Raw genomic sequence first — 15323 nt, forward strand, 5'->3', positions numbered from 1 at the left:
TATCACTCATTCCACATTTGGTAGTAAATTATATGTGGACAAATTTCATCTAGTATTGCATACAATTCACTCCCTAAGTAGGGTACATATAGAAATAACATAGCTTATAAAGAATGCTCAAGGCTTCATACAAGCACTGACCTTTTTATGATCACTTATCTTGCTTTGCCAAATAACTGTGCAAAGAAAAATAAGCGACTTTTACAGAAGAAGAAGAAAAAACATTAAGTGCAATTATCAACCAAAATTTACAGTGCACCTTTCTTGAATATACAAAGAGAAATTTTTAACAATACCAATACTAGGTTTAAGTATTTAAACCGTGTGGAAGAAACTAGCTCAGAATTAATACAAAAAAAGCAAAATAACTCTCCACTATCAAAAAAAGATAAGAATGCAAAATAACTCTCCACTATCAAAACAAGAAATCTCAGTGCAGAGCGATGCTACGCCTCCCTTGTTGTTGCCCAATCGCGCGCTCGAGCGCCGCCACCGCCCTGAGGTGCATGCTACCCGACAGGGCTAGATACAGACCCTATGGTAAGCATGCCGATGTCACTTCGGGGTTAGAGCTAGAGAAAAATTTTAGACACCTTGCCTTGACACCATGGAGAGAATCTGCCACAAACAGATTGCATTGGATTGAATAAGACAACCCCTGCATCATCAGCGATGGTATCTCTTTTTAGGAGCGGAGGGCAAAACATTTGCTTTCCTATGCTAACACCTTGTCCTTTGACCCTGTGGACTCTACTACCATGAAAAGCCTTCAGGGAACAATGGCCACACAGACCTCAGAACTACGAAGGCAAGCCAAAGTGATGAACCACAGTCCCCAACCGTCAAGAAGGTATTCACTGCCAAGTTTTCTCTCTCCATGGATAAAAATCTACCTCGAGCTCAAGAAAGTGGCTAACTGTGGTGCCTATATGTACTTCATGGGATGCATAACCTCCGAGGAATACGGTTTACAAATGCAACGGCTTTTCAAGGCAAAGCTACCCTTTGCCACTTCCACTTTGTGGGTAAGGGTTTCCTCTAGATCTTGGTGGAATCCTCTACTCAGAGAGACATTATCTGTGCTCTATTCCCTAGTTACAACAACGGAAGACTAGTTCATCTCATTCCCTTGTACTTGGCCTTTAATCCGGGTTCTATAAAACAAATGCCTGATATGGATTATCTTCTTGGACCTCCCATACTACCTATGGGCAGAAGTACCCACGATGGTGGCTGGAATTCTTGGCAAGGTCCTATATACTCCTCTGCTCGAGTTTAACAAACGTTGAGGGCCACAACGATGCTGCATACTCTGCGGATAGGTGGAATGATACCCTAGACATCTATGCACATTCAACCATACCGACTAGAATAAAGTAGAAAAGCTTTTCAAAGATTTCCTATGGAGTAACTTTGAGGGGAAGAGTTGGCACGCAGTCACATGGGACAAAGTTTGTGTACCCATGCAAAAAGGGGGGACTAGGGATTACCAGTCTGGCCCTCCCATGCTAAATCCTTCATGCTCAAGTGGTGGCTACAGAGAGAGGATCGAGACAGAACCCGTTAGGGGGTAATAACCACATTTTTTCTACAACAAGCCAAGGGTCTTCTAGGAAAATGGCTAGGCTTGACATGGGGCACTGCTTAGCGACCATAGGTGGTAAATGTCACATCAAAGCATCACCTCTAATTCACGGGCTGATCATTGGGTGGAAGGAAATCCTCTCACAATGCTTGCTTACCAAAGATGGGGCCCTTGGGGAAAGTGTCTGGTGGGTCACTCTGTAATGCAGAAGATGGTAAGCCTCGAGTGATGCTTCAACTATGGTAGGCTCGCAAGCCCCACAAAAGAGGAGTCTATACGTGGAAAGATCTGTGGGATGCTAGAGTTGCCCAATGGCGTGACTGTGATGGGAGGACATCACCCTACAGTTTGATTTGAATCTCGTAGCACTAGCTCTCCTTCAAGTAGGCTGAGGCACTTTCCACCAGTTTGATCCACATAGCAACATCCCTAAAGTTAGCCAATTGGCTAGCAAACTGGCCTTTGACATAGGAAAACCTCTGACTAGGATGAAGGAAATGGACCTGCAAAGTGCAGCAAACCAACTGGGCTGGGAGGCTCTCACAATGTTGGGGCACCAAGACTCGGTGGCAATGTGGACACGTCACACAATTGAGGTGTGGAAGGCTACCCCATGCTTCATGATTATCGTATTTCTCTAGAGGGTACTACAGTAGAAGATGACTACCCACAACAGACTGGCTAAATGGCTGATGTGTCACACCTATGCTGACTTGAACCAACTTTGGCTCATTCTCAATTAGATAGTATTTCATCGGTGTGCCTAGCACTTATCGTTAGGTGTGGAAGCTAGATTACTTCCTTGCTGCTGAGCTCAGAATTCTCACGAATCCCTATAGCTCTAAGATGCTGGATGGTGCCAAGAAAAAGCTTCTCTAATGGTTGGCCTATGGTTGACAGGAGGCGATATTTTCCTTTTTTTGTACACAAATTCTCCATATAATGGAAAGTGAACTTTCTCTCGCAAAAAATAAAAATAAAAATTTCTAACACATTAGAGTATTTGAGCGTACCTCAAAGATACACCTAAGCATATTTGTTTAAATTGTAAACTACTACTACTTTAAAAAGCAACCGCAACAACTAAATAATGCTCCTTCAAAAACTTGCAACAATCTCGAAGCCATCTTTATGCTTGCTAAAACTGCAATAATGCACAAAAAAAAAAATAGGACATAAGCCATTGACACCAAGAAACATTCATGTCAATAGTCGTATAGCAAGTGCTACTGAAGTTAGTGGAAAATGAAAATCATTTAGTGATCCGTATACCTTTTGCACTAATTAGAAAACTAAGCTACGATGGATAATTTTACCATACGAAGTGTGGTAGATGTTATAGGTGATGTCTCATGGGCACAAAGAATACTACCTTGATTCTCAATGAATAACAAACTGTTGCGATTAGAATTAATACTAGCATGCAAATATTAGAATGGAGAGATGCATACATGGGTGGAAATATGACAATAAGAGGTTCAAAAGACACCCATCCCCAAAAAAGGAAAAAGGAGGACCCCATTTTTGTTGATGTAAGTAGCCTCTTCACCACAAGCTTTTTCAAGCCTTTGCTCTATTGTTTGACTTGAAAAAAAGGGTTAGTCAACGTTCCATATTCTCCTTATCTAATTCGGTGTGGAAATAATTTTCATGGAAATACGGGCAAGTGGAGGGGGGGTTTTTTCCCCATAAATTGTGGATGTCAGTGCTAGGAAAAAAAACGCCTCTAGTGTATTTTTCACCATTGAGACTTGAAAAAACATGTTGAGATTTTGGTTTGTCTTGCAATTAATGACTGAGGTATTTCAACAACCATGAGTATACAACCAATTGATATGTAGAAAAACCACCCCTGTCCTTATTGTGACTGGTTAGGAAAATGGCTCTTTTCTAGCACGCATGGATAGTGAGGATAATTCCGGCTTGTTGAGATGATGGCAAGGTTGCAAGCACAAGATGCCCCTAAGATTTGAAGGCTCAGCATACTTGAAGAAAACAATTACTCTTTTAAAAAGAAAAATAGTCTCAAAACAGAAAGGCGTTATTTATAAGGACTTAGAAGGAAATGTAAGGTTACATGAGGTCCCTTCAAATGAGACGAATTGAAAATATTAAACGCAAATTACATAATTTAAACGGCGGAGAGTGTTCTACGGAGGCGACGGACGGTGTGGATGTTGGCGGCGGTCCTGGCACGTGCGGCGGCTGCTGCAGGTGCGATGGTGGGGCGGATGGCAGGGCGAGGCCAGCGTGTGAGCGTGTGCCGATGCAGGCGGCAACGGAAGGAGCCTTCGTGCTTGGTAGGAGAGCACACGCAAACCCTCCTCCGCTCCAATGCCAATGCAGGCATGGATGCACGCATCATCCATGCCATGCCAATGGATGATGAATATGCCAAGGCTCCACACGGATCATATATAGAGTAACCCTTCCTTCTCATGTTGCCAAAGTAATATCCCCCTAATTCTTTTCATCTTTCATTCGCTTATACCCTCATGTACTCATTCACCTCGCTTCATGTACACTTGTTGTGCTCACATCTTCCTTACACTTTCTCGCACATGGGTTACACGCAAAGATATCCCCTGATTCCTTCTCGTTCCCTTCATCACAGGGATTCTCTGGATTTCCACATGTCATATATAGTCCATCTTGCAATTACGAGAAGGTACAATGGTGGGGATGAAATGGAGCTACCACACCATGTGTCGGTTTTAACATGACATGTTCACCATTGCTCTTAGTAGCATATATATCTCCATCTTATGGAGAAACCATGACACCACCCAGAGAACAAAAAAGAGAAGGGGAAAGGAAGGGAAGGGGGGGTGGGGTGGGGCGGCAAGGAGAGGAGGGAGGGAGGGTGTGCTTTGTACAGCAAAGAAAATTTACACCAAGAGGGAGTGATTTGTTTAGAGGATGACATTGAAAGGAATACGTGTCCATTAGTGTTCACTGAACCTTTTTCTCGACAAATCATAAAACTTATGACTTTAAAATTCTACATAACTAAACTTAACATCCTTCAGAACCATTAGTGTTCACAGAACCTTTTTCTCTACAAATCATAAAACTTATGACTTTACAATTCTACATAACTAAACTTAACATCCTTCAGGATGCTAAGATTAAGACCTTCAAGCCAAGCTTCCAACCCACATTCATGGGGTGATGGATTTTCAGAGAAGAGGGTCATACACACACCATGATCCTTAGAAGGCCTTACATAAGAGACATAAGGCTACTTTCGGATTGGGAATTTACGATTGGGAAACCAATCCAACTATTGAGTTTTTTTTCCCCCTCTTTTCCCAAATAAAAAATCATCAAGAAGAAGGCACTATTTGGAGTATCTACTTCAACTCAAGAAGCTACAAGATCAAGAGGCGCAAGTGATCAATTCAAAGTATCAAAAAGACTCTAGTAGATGACGACAAAAAACAATAGAGCAGAGGGTAAGAATTTCTATTTTTCATCAAATCTTGCAAGATGTTGAGTCATGGATTCATCACTAGCATGTGGAAAGTGTATGTATTATTTTGTTGAGCACAAACAATAAACATTTAAGCTTTGATTCTCCAATCATCCTCTGCTGTGATAGTAGAAAATTACCTTTGTCAATAGGATAATTAGTACTAATTATAATTAGTTTTTTGAGCCATTAAGGGTTCTGCTTTACCATTGGGGTGTTGCTAAACACTTGTGCATCATTAAAATAACTTTTCCCCTTGGTTTGGTATTCCAATTTGCTCTCTCAAAACAACTTTGCCTCTTGGTTTGGTACTCTAATTTGCTCTCTCCCAAAATAGGGTATTCACTCGTTTCAGAGTTTTTGAAAATTTTAAGAGTTTGTTGACGGACAAACCAACACAGTCATAAAAGACTTAACATTAGACATTATGGCAAAATTAAACAACATGCAGTTGATCAATACATACTAAGTCCATATTAGGAAATTTGGAAAAATCCCAATTTCCATTTCCATATGTTTAGGACAAATTGGCCAATAATAGGTCAATAAAGTGTACTAACTTCTTTTCTCCAAAAAGCATATTTGGGAATTTACGATTAGGAAACCAATCCAACTATTGAGTTTTCCCAAATAAAAAATCATCAAGAAGAAGGCACTATTTGGAGTATCTACTTCAACTCAAGAAGCTACAAGATCAAGGAGGCGCACGTGATCAATTCAAAATATCAAAAAGACTCTAGTAGCTAACGACAAAAAACAATAGAGTAGAGGGTAAGCATTTCTATTTTTCCTCAAGTCTTGCAAGATGTTGAGGCATGGATTCATCACTAGCATGTGGAAAGTGTCTATATTAGTTTCTTGAGCACAAACAATAAACATTTAAGCTTTGATTCTCCAATCATTCTCTATTGTGATAGTAGGAAATTACCCTTGTTAATAGGATAATTAGTACTAACTATAATTAGTTTTTTGAGCTGTTAAGGGTTCTGCTTTACCATTGGGGTGTTGCTAAACACTTGTGCATCATGAAAATAATTTTTCCCCTTGGTTTGGTACTCCAATTTGCTCTCTCAAAACAACTTTGCCTCTTGGTTTGGTACTCTAATTTGCTCTCTCCCAAAATAGGGCATTCTCTGGTTTCAGAGTTTTTGAAAATTTTAAGAGTTTGTTGGCGGACAAACCAACACAGTCATAAAAGACTTAACATTAGACATTATGGCAAAATTAAACAACATGCAGTTGATCAATACATACTAAGTCCATATTAGGAAATTTGGAAAAATCCCAATTTCCATTTCCATATGTTTAGGACAAATTAGCCAATAATAGGTCAATAAAATGTACTAACTTCTTTTCTCCAAAAAGCATATTTGGGAATTTACGATTAGGAAACCAATCCAACTATTGAGTTTTCCCAAATAAAAAATCATCAAGAAGAAGGCACTATTTGGAGTATCTACTTCAACTCAAGAAGCTACAAGATCAAGGAGGCACGCGTGATCAATTCAAAATATCAAAAAGACTCTAGTAGCTAACGACAAAAAACAATAGAGTAGAGGGTAAGCATTTCTATTTTTCCTCAAGTCTTGCAAGATGTTAAGGCATGGATTCATCACTAGCATGTGGAAAGTGTCTATATTAGTTTCTTGAGCACAAACAATAAACATTTAAGCTTTGATTCTCCAATCATTCTCTATTGTGATAGTAGGAAATTACCCTTGTTAATAGGATAATTAGTACTAACTATAATTAGTTTTTTGAGCTGTTAAGGGTTCTGCTTTACCATTGGGGCGTTGCTAAACACTTGTGCATCATGAAAATAACTTTTCCCCTTGGTTTGGTACTCCAATTTGCTCTCTCAAAACAACTTTGCCTCTTGGTTTGGTACTCTAATTTGCTCTCTCCCAAAATAGGGCATTCTCTGGTTTTAGATTTTTTAAAATTTTTAAGAGTTTGTTGGCGGATAAACCAGCACAGTAATAAAATACTTAACATCAGAGACTATGGCAAAATTAAACATGCAGTTGACTAATACATACTGCATATGAAGACAACATTGCACAGACAATGCGAAAAATAGAAAGTAGACTTGAAGCTCTTCTTCTTCTTTATTATCCATTCATGATTATAATGAATGCTTGTGAGCAGTAGTGGCTAGTGTATAGTGTTTACCATCACATTGAAAAGAATTGTACTATCCAAACAAACAAAACTGTTAAGTGTCTTAAGTTATTTGGTGAGAAAAAAATAAAAAATCATATCACTTGTGGGTAGCCAGGAAGCGCTAAGCATGAGGGAGGGAGAGAATGTATAGTTTTAAAACTCTCTCTGACAACCAATACAAATTTGTTTTCACCGCATTTAATTTATTGGCTACAGATTCTTGAGCTTGTTGGAGAGAGGTTGCAAGTGTGTCACACAAGAAATCGAGTCCTTAAAGGACCTTTATGCTACTAAGCCTTCGATTTTTGTTGCTAGATTCTACCTCTTAGCTTTGACGCCTAGTTACTTATGCAAGCCTAGTTACTTAAGCACATCAAAACACTATAGTTCTCTGTCCACAAAAGATAAGCCTTCATTTGGGGGGGGATGCCATTCTTCAAATAGCTCCTTTGGCAAATGATCAACAATGTAGAACGTCTCTAAGAGGGGGTGGTGATAAAGAAGGAAAACCACCTCTTGTAAAATGTTCTTGGCATTCATTGAGAAACTAAGAACCACGGGAACTAGGTCTAAAGGCATTAAAAAATACTACATAGTCTTTTTGACGAATTTACTTATGATTTTACAATTTTAATTCTATTATGTAAGTTACTGGTACCTATGAGTAATTTCAATGATAATTTACTATTAACTACAAGTAATTTATTCATGAAAACCTATGTCTTTTTTCCCTTGACAAAGCTCGAGCTAAGCCTAAAATGCACATAAATAACATCCTTTAATCCAATATACATTTACAAGGTACATCAAAGACTATTTGCCATTTATATCTAGCCATAATCGTTCTCTTACACAACATACAACATTTTAAAAAAATACAATTCCATTCCATTGACATAATGGCCTTTGGGTATAAAATTTATCTACTACATTAACATAGCATTACTTAGTAGGACCAAAAAGAAAGTGTTAGCACCTAAGGTTCCCTACTTGTGCAAGTAGATAATGCCTATAAGGATGGCTACTAGTCTTTTTCCAAATTAACATGTTTGCTATATGTTCTACAACCATTAAGGTCTTCACTATTGACCATCCCTTCATAAAGGTCTTCATATTCATAGGGTAAATTAAGAAGAGGCCTTAGTGATGCACAAATATCCTTTCACTATCATCCTCTTTGATATGTAAATAAATCACTTTTCCTCCGTTGTATAGAGCACAACCTCCCCCCCCCCCCCTTTTTGGAAAGCATACACTAACATGCAAGCATAGACAACTAGGACAAGTTTTGGTTGTAACTTTCACTCTAGGAAATTCTAGCCAAAGTAATGACGCACATCAAAGGACACGTACCATCCATAAATGCATCTAGCTTCGAACCTACCTCCCTCTCGTGGGGAGACAATGAACAATCTCCCATTCAAACCAACTCTTCCCAAGGAGAAGAAATGCAATAACTATGAAAAATTTCCAAAGAAACTCAAAGAAAAGCCCAACCCCATGTTGGAGAAAGAGCAAATTAGAAAAGCTCAAGGGCTTGTAAGGAAGGTATAGGCTAAACTAGAGCTAGCACTTGAGCAAGTGGTCGAGTACAAACCACTGACCTTGCCTGAGCCAATCCCTAAGACCATCTCAGAACCAATCACATAACTAATGAAGGGAACCTCAATGCCTGCCAAAGGTCATAACCAAGACCGTAATTCTAAAGAGGCCCCATGAAAAGGGATAATTTCAGAGCCTTTGCCTTTGGGATCAATCCTTAGCTATGCATTGCTAGATGTAGACAGTGGATTGGTCTTTGGGTCTATGTTAGCATCCACAACATTATAGCAATGAAGGATGTGAGTTGGGCAAAACCACATCCACTATCTGATGAGGCCATTAGGGTGCTTGTTAGTGATATCCTTTGAATGATGGTGTAGGCACACCCTTTGTAGGTCTAGCTATGTGTTACCACCAGAGGAGTTCTACTACATGTGACCTTGATGCTAATGCATGTCCTTCAGATTGCCCACATTGCTTCATTCACCTTGCGCTCAATCACACAACTCTGTGGTTTTCGTTGTTCTTTGAGGAGTTGTGGTTGTATCATTCTCCTTAAAAATGATTTTTTGTGGCCTCCCCACATATTTGTGGTCTCGTACATGTGCATTATACTTTGGACATGTGTTGCCTCATTATCAATATCAATGACCACATTGGTTGGTCAATCTCTTGTGATGTGAAGTTTCTTTGTCACCGGTCAAGCGGGTAGGCAACTTATATATGGGTGTCCTTTCAATTGCCTAATTGATTGTCCGAACCACTTGGGCCAAGCTTACAGACATCCGTTCCATTAGTTTCTCCAAGCTTGGTCCTCTCCACATGTGCTTACCTTGAGAGTAAGAGATGGCCTTAGTGCTTTACAAAATTGCATTTGCCATATTTGTAGGCATGCATCATAAAAATAAATCTTACATCTATAACCTTCCCTTGCAAGCCAACTCCCATGCTTACCCTTTGCTAGGTTTGTTCTTGGGGTATTTGGACCATCATTACTTCTCTCTACTGTTGTCATGGCACTACCCCAATGTGTTATGTGCACCTCCCACCAGCTCAACCAAGAGTCCATTGTCAAAATATTCCTATCCATAACATGACCATTACTCCACCATTGACGTATTAATCAAGCCTCTATTGATGCAGCTTCACTAGTACTTCTCGCACATTGCTTTGTGCTCGCCTTGAGATGTGGCACACACATACTTTTCTATGCAGTCAACTATGCTCTACGCCCAATGAAATAGGCAGGACCTCTCCCTATATGTTAGGACATTCTTTTTTCCACCATGAAACACATGTTGAACTGCATTTCAATTAGCCAGTGCCTCATCTTCCATGAAACTAAAGAAATCCTCCCTTTCAAAACCATGGTTATCCCCTCATTGATGCACTCCCAAAATAAAAATTGGGCCTGCTGCATGAAAATTGAAGTAACATACGTGAAATCCTTTGACCACATTTATTATGAAAATTGAAGTAACATACGTGAAAATTGAAGTAACATACGTGAAATCCTTTGACCACATTTATTATGAAATTTGTAATATGCTACCTCTCAGGTTGTACGCATGACAAACCATGGTCACCTAATTTGATGTTCGTTGGGTGTGGTCAAATTGTATCCATGCATTTCTAAGGTCCCTAGAGCTGGTCCGATCATATTCAATTCACCAAATCCAATCCAGAAGAGGGTCCAATTGTGGAAATCTTGAAAACAAGGCACTTCTCACCTATGGAAGATGCTTACAGCTTTGCAGAAGGCCTCAAAATTTTCATGTGATAAGGCTTTAGAGATCTACCACATTGTCATGTAAATTGTAACAGATCAGATTGATCTCTCCTACATTGTAATAGATCAGATTGATCTCTCTTGCATGGAGCCTCTCTTTGACATAGTAATAATGCACTTCAATGTGCTTTGTCCTGGTATAAAAGATAGGATTCTTTACAACTCTACCATTGTGCTTTGACTATCAGTGTGAAAATGAGTAGGGGTTTCTAAAGGGACACAAAGATCCTCTATCAATCTTCTTAACCATACACATTCAAATATCATAGTGAATGCTACTCTCAGATTCACAGGGGGACGATGTGTTTCCACGATTGGTTGCTTCTTGGTGAACCAAGATATGTTTGAATTACCAAGAAAGAATCAATTTCTAGATATGGATTGTCATGTATCAATTGCCAAGGCTTGCAGTTGTAAATCACCTCCCTTGGGATAGAACATTCCGAGATCTTAAGTACCTTGTAAGTATCTGAAGATATGTTTAATTGCCTAACAATGATTAGTTCTTGGACAATATATAAACTTTGAAAGTTGTGACACACAATACTTGATGTCTAGCTATGAGTTGCATAGATAGATTAGGCATCCAACAGCTTGATCATAAGTGGTTATGCTGAATGGTTTATTGGCATCCTCTACAAACCAAGCTTTACACTAGGTTCCATCGATGTAGAGATTGGTTTGCAACTTTCCATACACTGAACCTCTTGAGCAATGACTTAATGACTATACCAACATCTTGCTATATACACTGCATACCCAAGTAGTAGTGCAAAAGACTAAGATCTGACATCTCAAAATTTGAGGCAAGGTCAGCCTTGAAAGTTGTAAAAGAAATCCTCAATCCCTTTCTACTATTGGGCATAACCTTTTGCAACAAGTCTGGCCTTGAATCTATTAATAGATCCATTTTCCTTTCTCTTTACTTTGAAAACCCACTTAGTACTAAGAGCTTTCTTGTCAAGTGTAGACCAAGTACCATTTTTCTGAATGACATAAATTTCATCATGCATGGCGTTCACCTAATTTGGATCTTCTTTAGCCTCTTCAAAAGACTCAAGTTCATCTACATCATGTAGATAATTAATAAATACAAACTTAGAAATATCTGCTAAAGAAGTGATTCTAGCACTAGATTTGGTTCTACTCTACAAGAAGTAGATAATTTTCTATCTTGTAAGGTTCTTCTAACCCATCTAGGCATAAGCCTAGATTCGTTGATTGTTGATTTTTTTGTATTCACTACATTATCCATATGATCTGAAGTGGTGCATCAAATCCTTGAGCATTCCCCCTAGCAAAAAACAAGTATTAGTAGGCAAAATTTGCTAAGAATCAGTAGATATCGGCACAAGTAATAACCCATCAAACATGTCTAGTGAATTGGCATAGGCATGCTCAATGAATTCCATCATGAGATAGATAGAAACCTCTACAAAACTAGCATCCCTATTAATAATAATCTTCTTTGTGAGAGTTCAAGCCAAGCAATGGTTTGGTCCTTGGCTTCAACTAGGACCCTCCAAAAATCGTGGCACTGCTCTAACATATCTAGTTATGGACCTCGTTTATTACGAGTTGCTACATATTGTGTGCCATGGTCTAAGTGTTTTGAAGTGCAGTGATAGTCATGGTGAGTTCTTCTTGGGTTTGTGTGCATGGGCTACCTCTAATTTTGTATAGAGGAACTTCAACTCGCACTACTGATGACGAGTGTGTTTGATTTAAGTACTATAACTAATAAAAACTCATTTCATTGCCTTGTCATCATCAAGCTTAGTTCTGCTTTATGCTGGGATATGTTCAAACAACAAAAAACACGCATACATTTAAACTTAGGTTTGCCATTGAACCAAGTTGCCTCATAAGGATTAATAGTCTTTAAAACTTTAGTGGGCCGTGCTTGGAGTGATAAGATGAGCAGATATCTTATTTCCCTTGGATTTCAGGTTTCTATAGTAGATTCTTCACTCTATGTGAAGAAAACAGATCATGGGATTGTTTTACTTGTCATCTATGTGGATGACTTGATTATCACAGGTGATCATGGTACAGATGTGATGTATGTCAAGAAAGCATTGAGTGGGCAGTTTGACATGAAAGACTTGGGTGAATTGAGATACCTTCTTGGAATTGAAGTGATCAAAGACCATGCAGGTACATGGTTAGTGCAACGCCAATATGCATTGGATATGCTGGCAAAATATGGCATGACAGGGTGTAAGCCAATTAGTACACCTTTGGAGCAGAATGTGAAGTTGTGGGCTGATTTTGGTGAGGAGTTGGATGATCCATCTATGTACAAAAAGATGGTTGGTAGTCTCATTTACATGACTACCACACGCCCGGATTTGAGTTATGCAGTGGGACTAGTAAGCCAATTTATGCAGAGCCCCAGAAAACCTCATTTGGATGCAGTGAGACGCATTATGCGATATGTAAAGACCACTGCACATTATGGTCTTCTTTATGAGAGTGGTGAAGGCTTGGATATACGTGGCTACACAGATGCTGATTGGGCAGGTAGCTCATAAGACAGGAGGTCTACTAGTGGTTATGCCTTTACACTTGGAAGTGCCGTGGTGAGTTGGAGTAGCAAGAAGCAACCTACTATTGCTTTATCCAGTACTACAGAGGCTGAATATAGAGGTGCAGCCATTGCTACTTGTGAAGGAATATGGTTAAAAAGTCTCTTGGCTAATTTGGGTGCAGCCATTGCTACTTGTGAAGGAATATGGTTAAAAAGTCTCTTGGCTAATTTGGGTGAGCCTATTGATGGCAAAGTTATCATTTATTGTGACAACATGAGCAGTATACAGTTGGCCAAGAATCTAGTATTTCATGCGCGGACCAAACACATAGAGATCCATTATCACTTTGTCGGAGAGAAGGTGTTAGTGGATGGTACAGTGGATCTACAGTATGTGAAGACTGAAGAGCAGGTGTGGCAGACATCTTTACAAAGCCACTTAGCAGGGAGAAATTTGAGTACTTACGTACTATGTTGGGAGTACGTGGGATGAGCTTGAGGGGGAGTGTTGAGAGCTTTAATATCCCAAGCTCATCTACATCTTCATCTATGGCACTACATCATGAGCTTGAGAGGGGCTGTTGAGATTTAAGCTCGATGTCAGTGTGTGCCAACTGTGTTATGTGCTGGCATGTTAGGTAGCAGCATGTGTGAGACATAAATGACCGCATCCAGCTGGTCATAGTGTGTGGACATTAGCTAGGGTTAGATGTGTGTGGACACAACTCATAGTGTGTCTTGTGTATTATGGATTATGGCTTTATGAATTGTGGGAGAAGGGAGATGGCTTTTCTCTATGGTTAGGGTTTGCAATATACATTAGGGTTTGCTCCAGTGTGTGTGTCTCCTCTCCCTCTACCTGTTTTTCAACATACCCTTGGGCTTGTACATCAATGTGGATAATTCCCTTTACTCATGTGGTTGCATGCTATGCTTCGCTCTTGCTTGGCTTACTCAACTCACTCCCTACCTCTTCCTTGTTCAATGGCACCACATTTCTCAACAATTTCTTCTTGGCTCTCTTGGTTGCCTTTGCTACCTCATTGTTATATGCACATTATGTGTGCATATACTAGGAGGCTAACCCACATTAGGCTTTTGAGCATGGGAGCATGGGAACAAGCTCTAGTGGAGTATGGGTTAGGACTAACCTTAAGGGTTAAGGTTAGGGTCAGGCATCCAAGGGTCACACATGGGAGATAGTCAAGAGTCACTTGAGGGCCCTCCTATATAATAGGGGCATGTGGCATAGTCAAGGAGGCTTAGGCTATGGTCTCTTGATGTTATCTTGAGGCTAGGTTATGTTATGTTCTCTTGTGTAGAGGATCATAACTACTCACCTACCATTTCACACTATAGCCACATGATGCTAGATTGGAGTTATACCTCTTGATGGTATGGGACATCAAGGTAAAGGTATGATGTACTTCATTATAATTCATGTAAGCATCCCTCTCGGGGTGTGGTTGGGTGGATGAGTTTATGCCTGATTTATGCATGTTTATGCATAACAATTATCTAGAGAAAACTTAGGGTTTTAACAGTGGTACTAGAGCAATCTCTAGTTAATTGTTGTTATTTTTTCTTTCTTATTATAAATTTTGGTATTTTTTGAAGTAAATTTTAATATTTACTAAATAAAAATATTATTTTATTGATTTGTGTTGATGATTTGCACGTGGATCGTCGATATGGCAGTTGGAACGCGTGTTTCTTCTATTCAATGGACGAATCGACGTTGCGGGTGAATTCCGTGAGTTTAATGCTATTTTTTTCTTTTTTTGTGGTTTAAAATAAGCATTAATGAAAATTTTTACCAGAATACCACATATTTTATTATGGATATTTTTGGTAGAATGGATTCCTTAAATTTTTACAGTTTTTAAGAATTTTTTCCTAATTTTTTAGAAAATTTTTTGAACATTTTTTTGGTTAAAAATGTATTTTTTACATTTTTGTGGGTTTTCTGCAGATATTCTTTCAATTTTCTGCCAAATTTTTACTAAAATGTAGAGTGGAGTAGTCAATTGATGCATGGAATGCTCTCCGTGTGTGCGTGGGTTCCTCTTCGCCACTCAATTTTGAATTTTCCTTCTTTTTTCCTCTCCCGCGTGCGAATGCCTCTTGCTAGGCACAATTTGATTAAGTTTAATCATAAATAAATTATAATTATGATTAATTAAAAGATTAATTAATCTTTAATCCACTTCTCTATTAAGAGAGAAGGAGTGGGTGGAGTAAG

The sequence above is a fragment of the Cibotium barometz genome, chromosome 30 (genome assembly GCF_041138505.1).
Source record: "Cibotium barometz isolate CiBa-2024 chromosome 30, ASM4113850v1, whole genome shotgun sequence".
NCBI classification, from domain to species: Eukaryota; Viridiplantae; Streptophyta; class Polypodiopsida; order Cyatheales; family Cibotiaceae; genus Cibotium; species Cibotium barometz.